We start from the raw sequence: 14,386 nt of genomic DNA, 5'->3' as shown, positions 1-14,386 counted from the left end.
CAAAGTGGCACCTCCCGTCATAATGCCTGGGAGATGGGTGCTGTGTGCCTGGACGCATCACAATAGTCCCACAAGCCAGAGAAAAGCCAGAGGGCCTGTGAGGGTTTGCTTGGGGGGGGCCCTGTTGAATTCCAGGATAGGCAAGGTGAGGCAGCGGCCTAGTGCGCGGACCCCCGAGAGCCCCGGATTGCTGCTGCCCCCGCCTTCAAGCCAGAGATGCATTTTCAAACCGATGTAAGTTTACGTTTGGCTGCTTGCTTCAGCGACGGTGGCTTCAAAGTCCCGCCGGGTCTGCTTTCCTTTGGTAGGGCCAGGAAGCCTCTTACAACAGGTATTGGCTGCCTGTCGCCTGCTTTTATCAACTGTGCCAGGACGTGAGCCTTGTGTGTTACAAAATCAGGACAGCAGGCATTGCAGTGGCTCCTGCTTCAGAAAGGCACCTTGAAGAACAGCACTAGGAGCTAACGGAGGGCACCAGGGGTATGGGGGCCAGTGGTGCAATGGATAAGGCGCCTGACTAGGAGTCAGAAGGTTGTGGGTTCCACTGCCATCCGGCTGGGCTCCCAACTCTGTGCTTTGTTTCTTTGAATTACATTTAAATTCCCTTGGCCTTCTCTGCTCGCAATAGACTTTTGATTTTATGTGGGGCGGGCCCGGTTGCACAGCAAGGAAACACCAGGCGCCATCTCGAAGCACCACCAGTAGGGGTCCCTCCAGAAGGCCCCAACAAGCAGCAGATGATTTCTATGCATGTGTGCGTCCTGTCCTTCAATGGGTGGGGGTTGGCTTGTGTTGGACACAGTCCCAGGGCAGCCCTTCACGTCCCTGATCGGCCACGATCGGCCAGAGACCTCTCTGGTGAGCGCCGCAGGCGAGCCTTCTCGGGACCTCAGCAACTGAGGGGCACATTTCCAAATGAGGGAGACATTTCCAGAAAGCGCACCAGGGAACGGCTCGGCTTCTGCTTCGTGGCCTAACCCAGCCTGGTCCTTCTCCAACCATCTGGGAGCTGTCCAAAAGCCGGTGGGCCTGGCGGAATGGGCTCCCAGCAGGCCCTGGCTGACTGGTGATTTGCATACACACAGACACACGCACGCACGCACACTCTCTCTCGTGCTATCTGCTGCCTTTCAGACCCTGCCACCCCTCGCTTGCTTTAAAGGAGCAGTTGGCGAATGACACTGAGCAAAGAATGCACAAGTGGGTAAAGAGATCACACACCTAGAGGCAGCCAGCTCTCATGAAGAGTAGGGCCTAGAAGCAGTGAAGCTTGAGGGGCTGTGCGCTCTTTGCCATGAGCCCCTAGAGGCGGGTCATATAGAAAGCGCTATATAGAAATGAGCAGCCAGCAGAGGACAAGGCAGCCGCTCTCGGTGCAGCACAGCACAGAGAGGATCAAGAGAAACGGGAAGGGCTTCCGCGGCAGCGAGCAAGCACAAGACGAGCACGGGAGCGGGGCCCCTTTTATTCTGTCAATAAAAGGTATTTCTCTCCTGGCACGCACGTGTCTAAAAATATGGAACGCTTCACGAATTTGCGTGTCATCCTTGCGCAGGGGCCATGCTAATCTTCTCTGTATCGTTCCAATTTTAGTATATGTGCTGCCGAAGCGAGCACACACTTGGGGCTGAACTGGCCAGTGTATAAAAGCCAGCGCATCGGCTGCCTATTGACCTAGGTTGACTTGTTATGCTCTAACTTTGGCAAGAAACTGTTTGGTTCTGGGGCCGGTATGGAACCAAGAGGCAAAGACCAACGACCCAAGCTTCCTCGCTGCTGGTTTGGCCCAAAAGGAAAGGTTCCGTGTGCTTGGCTATTGCAATGCAGGAAAGAAAGGATCATGGTCCAGGCTGCATGCAAAGTGGCACCTCCCGTCATAATGCCTGGGAGATGGGTGCTGTGTGCCTGGACGCATCACAATAGTCCCACAAGCCAGAGAAAAGCCAGAGGGCCTGTGAGGGTTTGCTTGGGGGGGGCCCTGTTGAATTCCAGGATAGGCAAGGTGAGGCAGCGGCCTAGTGCGCGGACCCCCGAGAGCCCCGGATTGCTGCTGCCCCCGCCTTCAAGCCAGAGATGCATTTTCAAACCGATGTAAGTTTACGTTTGGCTGCTGGCTTCAGCGACGGTGGCTTCAAAGTCCCGCCGGGTCTGCTTTCCTTTGGTAGGGCCATGAAGCCTCTTACAACAGGTATTGGCTGCCTGTCGCCTGCTTTTATCAACTGTGCCAGGACGTGAGCCTTGTGTGTTACAAAATCAGGACAGCAGGCATTGCAGTGGCTCCTGCTTCAGAAAAGCACCTTGAAGAACAGCACTAGGAGCTAACGGAGGGCACCAGGGGTATGGGGGCCAGTGGTGCAATGGATAAGGCGCCTGACTAGGAGTCAGAAGGTTGTGGGTTCCACTGCCATCCGGCTGGGCTCCCAACTCTGTGCTTTGTTTCTTTGAATTACATTTAAATTCCCTTGGCCTTCACTGCTCGCAATAGACTTTTGATTTTATGTGGGGCGGGCCCGGTTGCACAGCAAGGAAACACCAGGCGCCATCTCGAAGCACCACCAGTAGGGGTCCCTCCAGAAGGCCCCAACAAGCAGCAGATGATTTCTATGCATGTGTGCGTCCTGTCCTTCAATGGGTGGGGGTTGGCTTGTGTTGGACACAGTCCCAGGGCAGCCCTTCACGTCCCTGATCGGCCACGATCGGCCAGAGACCTCTCTCTGTGAGCGCCGCAGGCGAGCCTTCTCGGGACCTCAGCAACTGAGGGGCACATTTCCAAATGAGGGAGACATTTCCAGAAAGCGCACCAGGGAACGGCTCGGCCTCTGCTTCGTGGCCTAACCCAGCCTGGTCCTTCTCCAACCATCTGGGAGCTGTCCAAAAGCCGGTGGGCCTGGCGGAATGGGCTCCCAGCAGGCCCTGGCTGACTGGTGATTTGCATACACACAGACACACGCACGCACGCACACTCTCTCTCGTGCTATCTGCTGCCTTTCAGACCCTGCCACCCCTCGCTTGCTTTAAAGGAGCAGTTGGCGAATGACACTGAGCAAAGAATGCACAAGTGGGTAAAGAGATCACACACCTAGAGGCAGCCAGCTCTCATGAAGAGTAGGGCCTAGAAGCAGTGAAGCTTGAGGGGCTGTGCGCTCTTTGCCATGAGCCCCTAGAGGCGGATCATATAGAAAGCGCTATATAGAAATGAGCAGCCAGCAGAGGACAAGGCAGCCGCTCTCGGTGCAGCACAGCACAGAGAGGATCAAGAGAAACGGGAAGGGCTTCCGCGGCAGCGAGCAAGCACAAGACCAGCACGGGAGCGGGGCCCCTTTTATTCTGTCAATAAAAGGTATTTCTCTCCTGGCACGCACGTGTCTAAAAATATGGAACGCTTCACGAATTTGCGTGTCATCCTTGCGCAGGGGCCATGCTAATCTTCTCTGTATCGTTCCAATTTTAGTATATGTGCTGCCGAAGCGAGCACACACTTGGGGCTGAACTGGCCAGTGTATAAAAGCCAGCGCATCGGCTGCCTTTTGACCTAGGTTGACTTGTTATGCTCTAACTTTGGCAAGAAACTGTTTGGTTCTGGGGCCGGTATGGAACCAAGAGGCAAAGACCAACGACCCAAGCTTCCTCGCTGCTGGTTTGGCCCAAAAGGAAAGGTTCCGTGTGCTTGGCTATTGCAATGCAGGAAAGAAAGGATCATGGTCCAGGCTGCATGCAAAGTGGCACCTCCCGTCATAATGCCTGGGAGATGGGTGCTGTGTGCCTGGACGCATCACAATAGTCCCACAAGCCAGAGAAAAGCCAGAGGGCCTGTGAGGGTTTGCTTGGGGGGGGCCCTGTTGAATTCCAGGATAGGCAAGGTGAGGCAGCGGCCTAGTGCGCGGACCCCCGAGAGCCCCGGATTGCTGCTGCCCCCGCCTTCAAGCCAGAGATGCATTTTCAAACCGATGTAAGTTTACGTTTGGCTGCTGGCTTCAGCGACGGTGGCTTCAAAGTCCCGCCGGGTCTGCTTTCCTTTGGTAGGGCCAGGAAGCCTCTTACAACAGGTATTGGCTGCCTGTCGCCTGCTTTTATCAACTGTGCCAGGACGTGAGCCTTGTGTGTTACAAAATCAGGACAGCAGGCATTGCAGTGGCTCCTGCTTCAGAAAGGCACCTTGAAGAACAGCACTAGGAGCTAACGGAGGGCACCAGGGGTATGGGGGCCAGTGGTGCAATGGATAAGGCGCCTGACTAGGAGTCAGAAGGTTGTGGGTTCCACTGCCATCCGGCTGGGCTCCCAACTCTGTGCTTTGTTTCTTTGAATTACATTTAAATTCCCTTGGCCTTCACTGCTCGCAATAGACTTTTGATTTTATGTGGGGCGGGCCCGGTTGCACAGCAAGGAAACACCAGGCGCCATCTCGAAGCACCACCAGTAGGGGTCCCTCCAGAAGGCCCCAACAAGCAGCAGATGATTTCTATGCATGTGTGCGTCCTGTCCTTCAATGGGTGGGGGTTGGCTTGTGTTGGACACAGTCCCAGGGCAGCCCTTCACGTCCCTGATCGGCCACGATCGGCCAGAGACCTCTCTCTGTGAGCGCCGCAGGCGAGCCTTCTCGGGACCTCAGCAACTGAGGGGCACATTTCCAAATGAGGGAGACATTTCCAGAAAGCGCACCAGGGAACGGCTCGGCCTCTGCTTCGTGGCCTAACCCAGCCTGGTCCTTCTCCAACCATCTGGGAGCTGTCCAAAAGCCGGTGGGCCTGGCGGAATGGGCTCCCAGCAGGCCCTGGCTGACTGGTGATTTGCATACACACAGACACACGCACGCACGCACACTCTCTCTCGTGCTATCTGCTGCCTTTCAGACCCTGCCACCCCTCGCTTGCTTTAAAGGAGCAGTTGGCGAATGACACTGAGCAAAGAATGCACAAGTGGGTAAAGAGATCACACACCTAGAGGCAGCCAGCTCTCATGAAGAGTAGGGCCTAGAAGCAGTGAAGCTTGAGGGGCTGTGCGCTCTTTGCCATGAGCCCCTAGAGGCGGATCATATAGAAAGCGCTATATAGAAATGAGCAGCCAGCAGAGGACAAGGCAGCCGCTCTCGGTGCAGCACAGCACAGAGAGGATCAAGAGAAACGGGAAGGGCTTCCGCGGCAGCGAGCAAGCACAAGACCAGCACGGGAGCGGGGCCCCTTTTATTCTGTCAATAAAAGGTATTTCTCTCCTGGCACGCACGTGTCTAAAAATATGGAACGCTTCACGAATTTGCGTGTCATCCTTGCGCAGGGGCCATGCTAATCTTCTCTGTATCGTTCCAATTTTAGTATATGTGCTGCCGAAGCGAGCACACACTTGGGGCTGAACTGGCCAGTGTATAAAAGCCAGCGCATCGGCTGCCTATTGACCTAGGTTGACTTGTTATGCTCTAACTTTGGCAAGAAACTGTTTGGTTCTGGGGCCGGTATGGAACCAAAAGGCAAAGACCAACGACCCAAGCTTCCTCGCTGCTGGTTTGGCCCAAAAGGAAAGGTTCCGTGTGCTTGGCTATTGCAATGCAGGAAGAAAGGATCATGGTCCAGGCTGCATGCAAAGTGGCACCTCCCGTCATAATGCCTGGGTGATGGGTGCTGTGTGCCTGGACGCATCACAATAGTCCCACAAGCCAGAGAAAAGCCAGAGGGCCTGTGAGGGTTTGCTTGGGGGGGGCCCTGTTGAATTCCAGGATAGGCAAGGTGAGGCAGCGGCCTAGTGCGCGGACCCCCGAGAGCCCCGGATTGCTGCTGCCCCCGCCTTCAAGCAAGAGATGCATTTTCAAACCGATGTAAGTTTACGTTTGGCTGCTGGCTTCAGCGACGGTGGCTTCAAAGTCCCGCCGGGTCTGCTTTCCTTTGGTAGGGCCAGGAAGCCTCTTACAACAGGTATTGGCTGCCTGTCGCCTGCTTTTATCAACTGTGCCAGGACGTGAGCCTTGTGTGTTACAAAATCAGGACAGCAGGCATTGCAGTGGCTCCTGCTTCAGAAAGGCACCTTGAAGAACAGCACTAGGAGCTAACGGAGGGCACCAGGGGTATGGGGGCCAGTGGTGCAATGGATAAGGCGCCTGACTAGGAGTCAGAAGGTTGTGGGTTCCTCTGCCATCCGGCTGGGCTCCCAACTCTGTGCTTTGTTTCTTTGAATTACATTTAAATTCCCTTGGCCTTCACTGCTCGCAATAGACTTTTGATTTTATGTGGGGCGGGCCCGGTTGCACAGCAAGGAAACACCAGGCGCCATCTCGAAGCACCACCAGTAGGGGTCCCTCCAGAAGGCCCCAACAAGCAGCAGATGATTTCTATGCATGTGTGCGTCCTGTCCTTCAATGGGTGGGGGTTGGCTTGTGTTGGACACAGTCCCAGGGCAGCCCTTCACGTCCCTGATCGGCCACGATCGGCCAGAGACCTCTCTGGTGAGCGCCGCAGGCGAGCCTTCTCGGGACCTCAGCAACTGAGGGGCACATTTCCAAATGAGGGAGACATTTCCAGAAAGCGCACCAGGGAACGGCTCGGCCTCTGCTTCGTGGCCTAACCCAGCCTGGTCCTTCTCCAACCATCTGGGAGCTGTCCAAAAGCCGGTGGGCCTGGCGGAATGGGCTCCCAGCAGGCCCTGGCTGACTGGTGATTTGCATACACACAGACACACGCACGCACGCACACTCTCTCTCGTGCTATCTGCTGCCTTTCAGACCCTGCCACCCCTCGCTTGCTTTAAAGGAGCAGTTGGCGAATGACACTGAGCAAAGAATGCACAAGTGGGTAAAGAGATCACACACCTAGAGGCAGCCAGCTCTCATGAAGAGTAGGGCCTAGAAGCAGTGAAGCTTGAGGGGCTGTGCGCTCTTTGCCATGAGCCCCTAGAGGCGGATCATATAGAAAGCGCTATATAGAAATGAGCAGCCAGCAGAGGACAAGGCAGCCGCTCTTGGTGCAGCACAGAGAGGATCAAGAGAAACGGGAAGGGCTTCCGCGGCAGCGAGCAAGCACAAGACCAGCACGGGAGCGGGGCCCCTTTTATTCTGTCAATAAAAGGTATTTCTCTCCTGGCACGCACGTGTCTAAAAATATGGAACGCTTCACGAATTTGCGTGTCATCCTTGCGCAGGGGCCATGCTAATCTTCTCTGTATCGTTCCAATTTTAGTATATGTGCTGCCGAAGCGAGCACACACTTGGGGCTGAACTGGCCAGTGTATAAAAGCCAGCGCATCGGCTGCCTATTGACCTAGGTTGACTTGTTATGCTCTAACTTTGGCAAGAAACTGTTTGGTTCTGGGGCCGGGATGAAAGCAAGAGGCAAAGACCAACGACCCAAGCTTCCTCGCTGCTGGTTTGGCCCAAAAGGAAAGGTTCCGTGTGCTTGGCTATTGCAATGCAGGAAGAAAGGATCATGGTCCAGGCTGCATGCAAAGTGGCACCTCCCGTCATAATGCCTGGGTGATGGGTGCTGTGTGCCTGGACGCATCACAATAGTCCCACAAGCCAGAGAAAAGCCAGAGGGCCTGTGAGGGTTTGCTTGGGGGGGCACTGTTGAGTTCCAGGATAAGGCAAGGTGAGGCAGCGGCCTAGTGCGCGGACCCCCGAGAGCCCCGGATTGCTGCTGCCCCCGCCTTCAAGCCAGAGATGCATTTTCAAACCGATGTAAGTTTACGTTTGGCTGCTGGCTTCAGCGACGGTGGCTTCAAAGTCCCGCCGGGTCTGCTTTCCTTTGGTAGGGCCAGGAAGCCTCTTACAACAGGTATTGGCTGCCTGTCGCCTGCTTTTATCAACTGTGCCAGGACGTGAGCCTTGTGTGTTACAAAATCAGGACAGCAGGCATTGCAGTGGCTCCTGCTTCAGAAAGGCACCTTGAAGAACAGCACTAGGAGCTAACGGAGGGCACCAGGGGTATGGGGGCCAGTGGTGCAATGGATAAGGCGCCTGACTAGGAGTCAGAAGGTTGTGGGTTCCACTGCCATCCGGCTGGGCTCCCAACTCTGTGCTTTGTTTCTTTGAATTACATTTAAATTCCCTTGGCCTTCACTGCTCGCAATAGACTTTTGATTTTATGTGGGGCGGGCCCGGTTGCACAGCAAGGAAACACCAGGCGCCATCTCGAAGCACCACCAGTAGGGGTCCCTCCAGAAGGCCCCAACAAGCAGCAGATGATTTCTATGCATGTGTGCGTCCTGTCCTTCAATGGGTGGGGGTTGGCTTGTGTTGGACACAGTCCCAGGGCAGCCCTTCACGTCCCTGATCGGCCACGATCGGCCAGAGACCTCTCTCTGTGAGCGCCGCAGGCGAGCCTTCTCGGGACCTCAGCAACTGAGGGGCACATTTCCAAATGAGGGAGACATTTCCAGAAAGCGCACCAGGGAACGGCTCGGCCTCTGCTTCGTGGCCTAACCCAGCCTGGTCCTTCTCCAACCATCTGGGAGCTGTCCAAAAGCCGGTGGGCCTGGCGGAATGGGCTCCCAGCAGGCCCTGGCTGACTGGTGATTTGCATACACACAGACACACGCACGCACGCACACTCTCTCTCGTGCTATCTGCTGCCTTTCAGACCCTGCCACCCCTCGCTTGCTTTAAATGAGCAGTTGGCGAATGACACTGAGCAAAGAATGCACAAGTGGGTAAAGAGATCACACACCTAGAGGCAGCCAGCTCTCATGAAGAGTAGGGCCTAGAAGCAGTGAAGCTTGAGGGGCTGTGCGCTCTTTGCCATGAGCCCCTAGAGGCGGATCATATAGAAAGCGCTATATAGAAATGAGCAGCCAGCAGAGGACAAGGCAGCCGCTCTCGGTGCAGCACAGCACAGAGAGGATCAAGAGAAACGGGAAGGGCTTCCGCGGCAGCGAGCAAGCACAAGACCAGCACGGGAGCGGGGCCCCTTTTATTCTGTCAATAAAAGGTATTTCTCTCCTGGCACGCACGTGTCTAAAAATATGGAACGCTTCACGAATTTGCGTGTCATCCTTGCGCAGGGGCCATGCTAATCTTCTCTGTATCGTTCCAATTTTAGTATATGTGCTGCCGAAGCGAGCACACACTTGGGGCTGAACTGGCCAGTGTATAAAAGCCAGCGCATCGGCTGCCTATTGACCTAGGTTGACTTGTTATGCTCTAACTTTGGCAAGAAACTGTTTGGTTCTGGGGCCGGTATGGAACCAAAAGGCAAAGACCAACGACCCAAGCTTCCTCGCTGCTGGTTTGGCCCAAAAGGAAAGGTTCCGTGTGCTTGGCTATTGCAATGCAGGAAGAAAGGATCATGGTCCAGGCTGCATGCAAAGTGGCACCTCCCGTCATAATGCCTGGGTGATGGGTGCTGTGTGCCTGGACGCATCACAATAGTCCCACAAGCCAGAGAAAAGCCAGAGGGCCTGTGAGGGTTTGCTTGGGGGGGGCCCTGTTGAATTCCAGGATAGGCAAGGTGAGGCAGCGGCCTAGTGCGCGGACCCCCGAGAGCCCCGGATTGCTGCTGCCCCCGCCTTCAAGCAAGAGATGCATTTTCAAACCGATGTAAGTTTACGTTTGGCTGCTGGCTTCAGCGACGGTGGCTTCAAAGTCCCGCCGGGTCTGCTTTCCTTTGGTAGGGCCAGGAAGCCTCTTACAACAGGTATTGGCTGCCTGTCGCCTGCTTTTATCAACTGTGCCAGGACGTGAGCCTTGTGTGTTACAAAATCAGGACAGCAGGCATTGCAGTGGCTCCTGCTTCAGAAAGGCACCTTGAAGAACAGCACTAGGAGCTAACGGAGGGCACCAGGGGTATGGGGGCCAGTGGTGCAATGGATAAGGCGCCTGACTAGGAGTCAGAAGGTTGTGGGTTCCTCTGCCATCCGGCTGGGCTCCCAACTCTGTGCTTTGTTTCTTTGAATTACATTTAAATTCCCTTGGCCTTCACTGCTCGCAATAGACTTTTGATTTTATGTGGGGCGGGCCCGGTTGCACAGCAAGGAAACACCAGGCGCCATCTCGAAGCACCACCAGTAGGGGTCCCTCCAGAAGGCCCCAACAAGCAGCAGATGATTTCTATGCATGTGTGCGTCCTGTCCTTCAATGGGTGGGGGTTGGCTTGTGTTGGACACAGTCCCAGGGCAGCCCTTCACGTCCCTGATCGGCCACGATCGGCCAGAGACCTCTCTGGTGAGCGCCGCAGGCGAGCCTTCTCGGGACCTCAGCAACTGAGGGGCACATTTCCAAATGAGGGAGACATTTCCAGAAAGCGCACCAGGGAACGGCTCGGCCTCTGCTTCGTGGCCTAACCCAGCCTGGTCCTTCTCCAACCATCTGGGAGCTGTCCAAAAGCCGGTGGGCCTGGCGGAATGGGCTCCCAGCAGGCCCTGGCTGACTGGTGATTTGCATACACACAGACACACGCACGCACGCACACTCTCTCTCGTGCTATCTGCTGCCTTTCAGACCCTGCCACCCCTCGCTTGCTTTAAAGGAGCAGTTGGCGAATGACACTGAGCAAAGAATGCACAAGTGGGTAAAGAGATCACACACCTAGAGGCAGCCAGCTCTCATGAAGAGTAGGGCCTAGAAGCAGTGAAGCTTGAGGGGCTGTGCGCTCTTTGCCATGAGCCCCTAGAGGCGGATCATATAGAAAGCGCTATATAGAAATGAGCAGCCAGCAGAGGACAAGGCAGCCGCTCTTGGTGCAGCACAGAGAGGATCAAGAGAAACGGGAAGGGCTTCCGCGGCAGCGAGCAAGCACAAGACCAGCACGGGAGCGGGGCCCCTTTTATTCTGTCAATAAAAGGTATTTCTCTCCTGGCACGCACGTGTCTAAAAATATGGAACGCTTCACGAATTTGCGTGTCATCCTTGCGCAGGGGCCATGCTAATCTTCTCTGTATCGTTCCAATTTTAGTATATGTGCTGCCGAAGCGAGCACACACTTGGGGCTGAACTGGCCAGTGTATAAAAGCCAGCGCATCGGCTGCCTATTGACCTAGGTTGACTTGTTATGCTCTAACTTTGGCAAGAAACTGTTTGGTTCTGGGGCCGGGATGAAAGCAAGAGGCAAAGACCAACGACCCAAGCTTCCTCGCTGCTGGTTTGGCCCAAAAGGAAAGGTTCCGTGTGCTTGGCTATTGCAATGCAGGAAGAAAGGATCATGGTCCAGGCTGCATGCAAAGTGGCACCTCCCGTCATAATGCCTGGGTGATGGGTGCTGTGTGCCTGGACGCATCACAATAGTCCCACAAGCCAGAGAAAAGCCAGAGGGCCTGTGAGGGTTTGCTTGGGGGGGCACTGTTGAGTTCCAGGATAAGGCAAGGTGAGGCAGCGGCCTAGTGCGCGGACCCCCGAGAGCCCCGGATTGCTGCTGCCCCCGCCTTCAAGCCAGAGATGCATTTTCAAACCGATGTAAGTTTACGTTTGGCTGCTGGCTTCAGCGACGGTGGCTTCAAAGTCCCGCCGGGTCTGCTTTCCTTTGGTAGGGCCAGGAAGCCTCTTACAACAGGTATTGGCTGCCTGTCGCCTGCTTTTATCAACTGTGCCAGGACGTGAGCCTTGTGTGTTACAAAATCAGGACAGCAGGCATTGCAGTGGCTCCTGCTTCAGAAAGGCACCTTGAAGAACAGCACTAGGAGCTAACGGAGGGCACCAGGGGTATGGGGGCCAGTGGTGCAATGGATAAGGCGCCTGACTAGGAGTCAGAAGGTTGTGGGTTCCACTGCCATCCGGCTGGGCTCCCAACTCTGTGCTTTGTTTCTTTGAATTACATTTAAATTCCCTTGGCCTTCACTGCTCGCAATAGACTTTTGATTTTATGTGGGGCGGGCCCGGTTGCACAGCAAGGAAACACCAGGCGCCATCTTGAAGCACCACCAGCAGGGGTCCCTCCAGAAGGCCCCAACAAGCAGCAGATGATTTCTATGCATGTGTGCGTCCTGTCCTTCAATGGGTGGGGGTTGGCTTGTGTTGGACACAGTCCCAGGGCAGCCCTTCACGTCCCTGATCGGCCACGATCGGCCAGAGACCTCTCTGTGAGAGCCGCAGGTGAGCCTTCTCGGGACCTCAGCAACTGAGGGGCACATTTCCAAATGAGGGAGACATTTCCAGAAAGCGCACCAGGGAACGGCTCGGCCTCTGCTTCGTGGCCTAACCCAGCCTGGTCCTTCTCCAACCATCTGGGAGCTGTCCAAAAGCCGGTGGGCCTGGCGGAATGGGCTCCCAGCAGGCCCTGGCTGACTGGTGATTTGCATACACACAGACACACGCACGCACGCACACTCTCTCTCGTGCTATCTGCTGCCTTTCAGACCCTGCCACCCCTCGCTTGCTTTAAAGGAGCAGTTGGCGAATGACACTGAGCAAAGAATGCACAAGTGGGTAAAGAGATCACACACCTAGAGGCAGCCAGCTCTCATGAAGAGTAGGGCCTAGAAGCAGTGAAGCTTGAGGGGCTGTGCGCTCTTTGCCATGAGCCCCTAGAGGCGGATCATATAGAAAGCGCTATATAGAAATGAGCAGCCAGCAGAGGACAAGGCAGCCGCTCTCGGTGCAGCACAGAGAGGATCAAGAGAAACGGGAAGGGCTTCCGCGGCAGCGAGCAAGCACAAGACCAGCACGGGAGCGGGGCCCCTTTTATTCTGTCAATAAAAGGTATTTCTCTCCTGGCACGCACGTGTCTAAAAATATGGAACGCTTCACGAATTTGCGTGTCATCCTTGCGCAGGGGCCATGCTAATCTTCTCTGTATCGTTCCAATTTTAGTATATGTGCTGCCGAAGCGAGCACACACTTGGGGCTGAACTGGCCAGTGTATAAAAGCCAGCGCATCGGCTGCCTATTGACCTAGGTTGACTTGTTATGCTCTAACTTTGGCAAGAAACTGTTTGGTTCTGGGGCCGGTATGGAACCAAGAGGCAAAGACCAACGACCCAAGCTTCCTCGCTGCTGGTTTGGCCCAAAAGGAAAGGTTCCGTGTGCTTGGCTATTGCAATGCAGGAAGAAAGGATCATGGTCCAGGCTGCATGCAAAGTGGCACCTCCCGTCATAATGCCTGGGTGATGGGTGCTGTGTGCCTGGACGCATCACAATAGTCCCACAAGCCAGAGAAAAGCCAGAGGGCCTGTGAGGGTTTGCTTGGGGGGGCCCTGTTGAGTTCCAGGATAGGCAAGGTGAGGCAGCGGCCTAGTGCGCGGACCCCCGAGAGCCCCGGATTGCTGCTGCCCCCGCCTTCAAGCCAGAGATGCATTTTCAAACCGATGTAAGTTTCCGTTTGGCTGCTGGCTTCAGCGACGGTGGCTTCAAAGTCCCGCCGGGTCTGCTTTCCTTTGGTAGGGCCAGGAAGCCTCTTACAACAGGTATTGGCTGCCTGTCGCCTGCTTTTATCAACTGTGCCAGGACGTGAGCCTTGTGTGTTACAAAATCAGGACAGCAGGCATTGCAGTGGCTCCTGCTTCAGAAAGGCACCTTGAAGAACAGCACTAGGAGCTAACGGAGGGCACCAGGGGTATGGGGGCCAGTGGTGCAATGGATAAGGCGCCTGACTAGGAGTCAGAAGGTTGTGGGTTCCTCTGCCATCCGGCTGGGCTCCCAACTCTGTGCTTTGTTTCTTTGAATTACATTTAAATTCCCTTGGCCTTCACTGCTCGCAATAGACTTTTGATTTTATGTGGGGCGGGCCCGGTTGCACAGCAAGGAAACACCAGGCGCCATCTCGAAGCACCACCAGTAGGGGTCCCTCCAGAAGGCCCCAACAAGCAGCAGATGATTTCTATGCATGTGTGCGTCCTGTCCTTCAATGGGTGTGGGTTGGCTTGTGTTGGACACAGTCCCAGGGCAGCCCTTCACGTCCCTGATCGGCCACGATCGGCCAGAGACCTCTCTGTGAGCGCCGCAGGCGAGCCTTCTCGGGACCTCAGCAACTGAGGGGCACATTTCCAAATGAGGGAGACATTTCCAGAAAGCGCACCAGGGAACGGCTCAGCCTCTGCTTCGTGGCCTAACCCAGCCTGGTCCCCAGCCTGGTCCTTCTCCAACCATCTGGGAGCTGTCCAAAAGCCGGTGGGCCTGGCGGAATGGGCTCCCAGCAGGCCCTGGCTGACTGGTGATTTGCATACACACAGACACACGCACGCACGCACACTCTCTCTCGTGCTATCTGCTGCCTTTCAGACCCTGCCACCCCTCGCTTGCTTTAAAGGAGCAGTTGGCGAATGACACTGAGCAAAGAATGCACAAGTGGGTAAAGAGATCACACACCTAGAGGCAGCCAGCTCTCATGAAGAGTAGGGCCTAGAAGCAGTGAAGCTTGAGGGGCTGTGCGCTCTTTGCCATGAGCCCCTAGAGGCGGATCATATAGAAAGCGCTATATAGAAATGAGCAGCCAGCAGAGGACAAGGCAGCCGCTCTTGGTGCAGCACAGAGAGGATCAAG

General features: G+C 55.4%; 7 non-coding genes across 7 annotated transcripts; all 7 read right to left on the bottom strand.

The window, feature by feature from the left end:
* Positions 1 to 1,510: 1,510 nt before the first annotated feature.
* LOC138512076 (U6 spliceosomal RNA) lies at positions 1,511 to 1,617 on the bottom strand. The gene has a single exon (XR_011280946.1). It is a non-coding gene; the product is annotated as a U6 spliceosomal RNA (small nuclear RNA).
* A 1,751-nt stretch (positions 1,618 to 3,368) lies between these two features.
* LOC138512075 (U6 spliceosomal RNA) lies at positions 3,369 to 3,475 on the bottom strand. The gene has a single exon (XR_011280945.1). It is a non-coding gene; the product is annotated as a U6 spliceosomal RNA (small nuclear RNA).
* Positions 3,476 to 5,226: 1,751 nt separating this feature from the next.
* On the bottom strand, positions 5,227 to 5,333 carry LOC138512074 (U6 spliceosomal RNA). The gene has a single exon (XR_011280944.1). It is a non-coding gene; the product is annotated as a U6 spliceosomal RNA (small nuclear RNA).
* Positions 5,334 to 7,077: 1,744 nt separating this feature from the next.
* Positions 7,078 to 7,184, bottom strand: LOC138512073 (U6 spliceosomal RNA). The gene has a single exon (XR_011280943.1). It is a non-coding gene; the product is annotated as a U6 spliceosomal RNA (small nuclear RNA).
* Positions 7,185 to 8,934: 1,750 nt separating this feature from the next.
* LOC138512070 (U6 spliceosomal RNA) lies at positions 8,935 to 9,041 on the bottom strand. The gene has a single exon (XR_011280942.1). It is a non-coding gene; the product is annotated as a U6 spliceosomal RNA (small nuclear RNA).
* A 1,744-nt stretch (positions 9,042 to 10,785) lies between these two features.
* On the bottom strand, positions 10,786 to 10,892 carry LOC138512069 (U6 spliceosomal RNA). The gene has a single exon (XR_011280941.1). It is a non-coding gene; the product is annotated as a U6 spliceosomal RNA (small nuclear RNA).
* Positions 10,893 to 12,635: 1,743 nt separating this feature from the next.
* LOC138512068 (U6 spliceosomal RNA) lies at positions 12,636 to 12,742 on the bottom strand. The gene has a single exon (XR_011280940.1). It is a non-coding gene; the product is annotated as a U6 spliceosomal RNA (small nuclear RNA).
* Between the last annotated feature and the right edge of the window lie 1,644 nt (positions 12,743 to 14,386).

This window comes from Ambystoma mexicanum, chromosome 6p (genome assembly GCF_040938575.1).
Source record: "Ambystoma mexicanum isolate Mex_15411 chromosome 6p, UKY_AmexF1_1, whole genome shotgun sequence".
Lineage (NCBI taxonomy): Eukaryota > Metazoa > Chordata > Amphibia > Caudata > Ambystomatidae > Ambystoma > Ambystoma mexicanum.
The sequence above is the reverse complement of the archived record's forward strand: the minus strand, read 5'-3'. Positions and strand labels throughout refer to the sequence as shown.